Source organism: Leuresthes tenuis, unplaced genomic scaffold (genome assembly GCF_036924035.1).
Source record: "Leuresthes tenuis unplaced genomic scaffold, fLeuTen1.0.hap1 SCAF_34, whole genome shotgun sequence".
In the NCBI taxonomy this organism is placed as follows: domain Eukaryota; kingdom Metazoa; phylum Chordata; class Actinopteri; order Atheriniformes; family Atherinopsidae; genus Leuresthes; species Leuresthes tenuis.
This window is the reverse complement of record NW_027325388.1, coordinates 887898-893897: the sequence shown is the minus strand read 5'-3', so window position 1 is coordinate 893897 and position 6000 is coordinate 887898. Positions and strand designations below refer to the sequence as shown.

The 6000-nt window shown below is 46.1% G+C and overlaps 2 non-coding genes across 2 annotated transcripts; both read left to right on the top strand.

Annotated features, from left to right (window-relative positions):
- Positions 1-1579: 1579 nt before the first annotated feature.
- On the top strand, positions 1580-1693 carry LOC140285269 (U5 spliceosomal RNA). The gene has a single exon (XR_011910365.1). It is a non-coding gene; the product is annotated as a U5 spliceosomal RNA (small nuclear RNA).
- A 308-nt stretch (positions 1694-2001) lies between these two features.
- On the top strand, positions 2002-2185 carry LOC140285337 (U2 spliceosomal RNA). Its single transcript, XR_011910428.1, has one exon. It is a non-coding gene; the product is annotated as a U2 spliceosomal RNA (small nuclear RNA).
- Positions 2186-6000: the final 3815 nt, after the last annotated feature.

The window sequence follows — 6000 nt, the reverse complement described above, 5'->3', positions numbered from 1 at the left end:
GGTTCTTTCTCATAATACAAAGTTTGTTGTTTATTGTTGAAACTTCATCAGAAGTGAAGAAATAAATGAATGCCTATCAACAAATGTGGGATCTAAACTCTAGTGCTTCCTCTAAAATAATTTCCTTTCTCAATTCAGAAATGTGTGTGTGTAAGTCACAACACCCGTGACACCAAAACGGCTTTCTTTTCTCTCTTTTCTCTACACTCTGCACTGTGAGCACACACACCAAATCAGAAAGGCTTTTTTCTCTCTTTTCTACATTATGGACTGTGGGGACACAAAACCGCTCTCTCTTTTTTTTTTTGATTGTGTGCCAGGGCGTTGTCTCACGTATTAGATTATGCTTACGATACGAATGGGTTTATCAGTCACATCAGAATCCATACATACTGATCCTCCCCTAATAAAATGGTCGGATCTTATCAAACACACTTTGTTTCTTGTGACAATCAAGTCAGCGAAACAGCGTATACACGTCAAGACACTGAATCAAGTTTGCCACAAGAACTCATAAGTTTGGCAGTATTGCTCTGCCGTCAGCAATCATACACCCATTTTATTTTCGTGAGACATGTGCAGGCACCTGTTCATCTACTGTTCTATCACTATGAATTAGTTTATCTATTATCAATAAGGATACTTCTACAACTACTATCAAAGTATGTCCAGACTTCTTATGTTGTCAGTTGCTATATATGAATAAGTGGGTAGCTACTGACAAGCATTAAGCATGTCACACAGCCCAAACATATAACATTTCAGGACACACCACACAGTTAACAACCACAGTGAAGTGTCAAAGCCCAAACATGTAACATTCAACAGGACACTTACACAACACATTCAAATCAAACAGTCAGACAACATACAAGAACATATACCCCAGCCGGCATTGCTCCCTGCCTATTTTCCTACAGCTCACTATGTGTGCGCACACCTTTATTCACAAACTCTTCAACTTATACTCTTTTACCAAAGCTGCTACAGCTCGATTGGCCGAATACCCTTAGATCCTATTTCGGTGAATTTGACATCTGCCTTACATGTAACAGATTAGCGGTTTAGCAGTTTTAATTTAGTTTGAGTGAAGGAATTCATTTTATAGCAAAATCCGAAATCGTGAAGAACTCATGAAAGTAAGCTTATTCTCGGATTCCTGAAACTTTAGATTTGCTCTTTCTTTTACTGCAAAGTACAACGTTGTTTTTTTTTTGTTTAAATCTTTCTAGACATGGTAAATATGAAGGACAAAGCAGTTTTAACATAGTTTGAGTGAAGGAATTCATTTTATAGATAAAATCCCAAGAGTCTGCTGAGAAAAGAGAGTGAATGCGAAGTAGACTTTAACACGGCTCTGGGAGCGAGCCGAGTGTGGGCTAACCGGGAGAATTGCTTGAAAGAAACGCGACACCGAATGAGCGGTCAGAACAAAGCCTCAATACGGTGTTCCCGTGGTGTTTTTGTTGCTGCCTTGTCGATTGCACAGGGGCAAGCGTTTCAACCAAGCAACGCTCACCATGGGGAAGGTGGCTATGGCAACTAGCCTGATGCCCTGCTCCCGCAGTGACGGATAATCGTACTCTGGTTTCTCTTCATAACATACAAGTCTTTCGCCTTTTACTAAAGACTTTCGTGGAGAGCAGCACTAATGAGTTGTTTCTATTTTTGGCAGGCTTTACCTTTGCGGGTGAAGCCCTTTCTGTCTGTGCAAAAGAAATCTTGTTACTGTGCAGAGTGACTTCTCTGAGTAGAGTCGCCTTACTTGTTGCGATTGTGCCGATGTTCGAAGCTGGAGTGCAAAGTTGTTGCTTGAATGGTGCTTGCTGGAGCATGCGGGAGTGCAAAGTTATACCATTTAAAAGGGCTGAAGAGTGCTCAGTTCAGCGGGTGGGCGGAGGTGCAACGTGACACTCTGGCCACCTATGGCCATAAAAAGAACACTGCTACAAGTGCGCATTGTGCCAGCAAGGGCCCTCAGACCTGAAACAGTGGACAGTTATCGCTTCTCGGCCTTTTGGCTAAGATCAAGTGTAGTATCTGTTCTTATCAGTTTAATATGTCCTCTATACGAGGACTACATATTAAATGGATTTTTAAGAATAGGAGTTGAAAAAGAAGCTTGCTCCGTTCACTCCAAGCATCGACCCAGTACTGCAGTGCCGCTGGGAACGGTGCGCTCTTCTCTGCTCTTGTGAAAAAGCAAACAGCGGTGCAGGATGGAAGTTTCAGGGAGCCCAAGATGAAACTTTCTTTTAATCTGCTGAGAAAAGAGAGTGAATGCGAAGTAGACTATAACACAGCTCTGGGAGCGAGCCGAGTGTGGGCTAACCGGGAGAATTGCTTGAAAGAAACGCGACACCGAATGAGTGGTCAGAACAAAGCCTCAATACGGTGTTCCCGTGGTGTTTGTGGCTGCCTTGTCTTTTGCACAGAGTAAAAGACAAGGCAGCCATCGAATAGGGCCCGATTGTTCCTACTTGGTCAGCCGAGGAGCAAGGGGGGGGAGCAAGCGTCTCAACCAAGCAAATCTCACCAAGTAGGAACAATCGGGCCCTATTCGATGGCTGCAACACCTGAAAGAGATATTGATGCGAGACCCGATCAAAAGCTTTTTCAAAGTCTAAATTTAAGATGACAAGCCGGGTGTTTCTGTCTCTAGCGTAATCAATGATGTCTCGAATCAGTACGAGGCTGTCGGTGAGTTGTCTCTCTGAGATGGCACAAGCCTGGTCTGGGTGAATTACCTCCTCTAAAACAGAGGACATCCGTGTCGTTAAAACCTTGCTAAAAAGTTTACAGTCAAAGTTTAAAAGTGTGATGGGCCTCCAATTCTTTAGGTCAGTCTTATCATTTTTATCAGAAGTGAAGAAATAAATGAATGCCTATCAACAAATGTGGGATCTAAACTTTAGTGCTTCCTCTAAAATAATTTCCTTTCTCAATTTAGAAATGTGTGTGTGTAAGTCACAACACCCGTGACACCAAAACGGCTTTCTTTTCTCTACACTCTGCACTATGAGCACACACACCAAATCAGAAAGGCTTTTTTCTCTCTTTTCTACATTATGGACTGTGGGGACACAAAACCGCTCTCTCTTTTTTTTTTATCGTGTGCCAGGGCGTTGTCTCACGTATTAGATTGTGCTTAAGATACGAATGGGTTTATCAGTCACATCAGAATCCATACATACTGATCCTCCCGTAATAAAATGGTCGGATCTTATCAAACACACTTTGTTTCTTGTGACAATCAAGTCAGCCAAACAGCGTATACACGTCAAGACACTGAATCAAGTTTGCCACAAGAACTCATAAGTTTGGCAGTATTGCTCTGCCGTCAGCAATCATACATCCATTTTATTTTCGTGAGACATGTGCAGGCACCTGTTCATCTACTGTTCTATCACTATGAATTAGTTTATCTATTATCAATAAGGATACTTCTACAACTACTCTATCAAAGTATGTCCGGACTTCTTACGTTGTCAGTTGCTATATATGAATAAGTGGGTAGCTACTGACAAGCATTAAGCATGTCACACAGCCCAAACATATAACATTTCAGGACACACCACACAGTTAACAACCACAGTGAAGTGTCAAAGCCCAAACATGTAACATTCAACAGGACACTTACACAACACATTCAAATCAAACAGTCAGACAACATACAAGAACATATACCCCAGCCGGCATTGCTCCCTGCCTATTTTCCTACAGCTCACTATGTGTGCGCACACCTTTATTCACAAACTCTTCAACTTATACTCTTTTACCGAAGCTGCTACAGCTCGATTGGCCGAATACCGAATAATCCTAATTCGGTGAATTTGACATCTGCCTTACATGTAACAGATTAGCGGTTTAGCAGTTTTAATTTAGTTTGAGTGAAGGAATTCATTTTATAGCAAAATCCGAAATCGTGAAGAACTCATGAAAGTAAGCTTATTCTCGGATTCCTGAAACTTTAGATTTGCTATTTCTTTTACTGCAAAGTACAACGTTGTTTTTTTTGTTTAAATCTTTCAAGACATGGTAAATATGAAGGACAAAGCAGTTTTAACATAGTTTGAGTGAAGGAATTCATTTTATTGATAAAATCCCAAGAGTCTGCTGAGAAAAGAGAGTGAATGCGAAGTAGACTTTAACACGGCTCTGGGAGCGAGCCGAGTGCGGGCTAACCGGGAGAATTGCTTGAAAGAAACGCCATACCAAATGAGCGGTCAGAACAAAGCCTCAATACAGTGTTCCCGTTGTGTTTTTGTTGCTGCCGCTGTTTGCTTTTTCACAAGAGCGCACCTGTTGAGGGGGGTTCTGGGGGGGCCTGGGTGATGGTGGGTCTCAGGCCTGGGCTGCTGCGACTGGTGTGACCGGGTGGTTTGTTTGTTTTTTGTAGAGGTCCTCCGGAGTGGGGTTGGGTTGAGTGGGGTGGGGCGGGATGGGTACCTTCTGGGGGTACAGTAACTCCCAGAATATGGTCGCTGCAGGCCCCGAGCCTGGTGGACATCAGGCCCTCCTGTCCTGTGTTGGCTCCCTGGTAGCGGGGATGCCTATTGCAGCCAGTCCCTGGCTGCCCCCAGTGTATATCCCCATACCCCTCTCCCTTCTGGCTCCTGTACACAGCACACACTCACACATGAAGGGTTTTGGGGGCGTGTGTGTTCGGTGGGGTGTAGTGGACTCTGCAGTAGTTGCACTCTGCAGTTCCCACCCCTGTTTTAATTACACCTTAGACATTACTACTTATCAAACACACTCACACACACACATTAGGTCTTGGGGGGTGGTTACACTGAGTGGCATCTGGTGGGCGGGGCTCTTTGGGTATGTAGGCTTCCCAGAGGGCCACGCTCCCAGTTCTACAAGTTTGGCTGCCCCTCAATTTTAATTGCTCACTATTAGAAAATATTGAAGAGCCAGAAGGGTGAGGGGAGGGGTCTTCTTCGCACACCCCTGCTTCCTGGTTGCTGCTCGGGGCGGGAGGGGCCAGGAGGATTAATTAATTGTTCTGCTGGTTTGGGGTCTGTGGTGGCTGCTGGCCCCCTGGTGTGCCCGCTGCACTACACCCCAGCGGAGTCGAGGGAGGGAGGACGTGTGGATGTATGGGACATGAAAGTGTGTGTGGTAATGATTGGGCCTGGATCTTGGACTTGCTGTCGCCTGGCCTGTCTGTGCTTCTCCCGATGGGGGGGGCGGCGTGGCCTCTCTCCGCTGCTCGCGACTTCACCCACCTGTGGGCACGTCTTGACTCCCAGGGCACTTGGCCAGGGGTGCTGGGGCAGGCGCTGACCCACTGTGTGGCTGTCTGGGGCGCTTGGCCCTCCTGGGTATTGGGTGGGGCCTCTGCCGGGGGGTTTGGGGGCGCTCGGGCTCCTGGGGCCCGGATCCAGTGCACGGCCCATGTCTGGGCGGCTGGGGCCTGGCGACGTCGGTGGGCTGTTGCCCCTGGCTCCCGGAGGGCCTCTGCCCTATGCTTATGGGGGCTCTTTCCGGGGGCTTCCTCTGCAGTCTTCTGGGTGGATGCGTGGTTGCCCCTGCGGTGGGCTTCCTGGGTTCTGTGCTCTGTGGGGGCTGCTGGTGGCCCGGGTCTTGTGGCCCTCTCTGCCTGCTTCTGATTGCTTGGGGGGGCTGTGGATTGTGGCCCTGTATGCTTATACACTCATAACTAAGCACGGTTATCATGTAGGTCCTGTGCCATGGGTGTTGCATGTTCTCACACACACACAACCACATTCATTAGTCCAGTAGCATGGTCGCTAAGCAGTTGATGTATTATCATGTCGTCTCAGGTCATCTATATCCACAGCTGTGTTGTATGCGATGTATGTTCTGTTTTTCTCTTCTTTCCTCTTCTTCTTTCCTTGTCCCCCGGTCCGGTTCAGTTCTATTACATGTCATATATTGTAAACAGAAATAAATAAATGGGCATCAAGGGGAGCTTTACATTTATAAAACTTCCCTTGGCAAAGCAAATCTGTTTGGCATCAAAGGTATTCA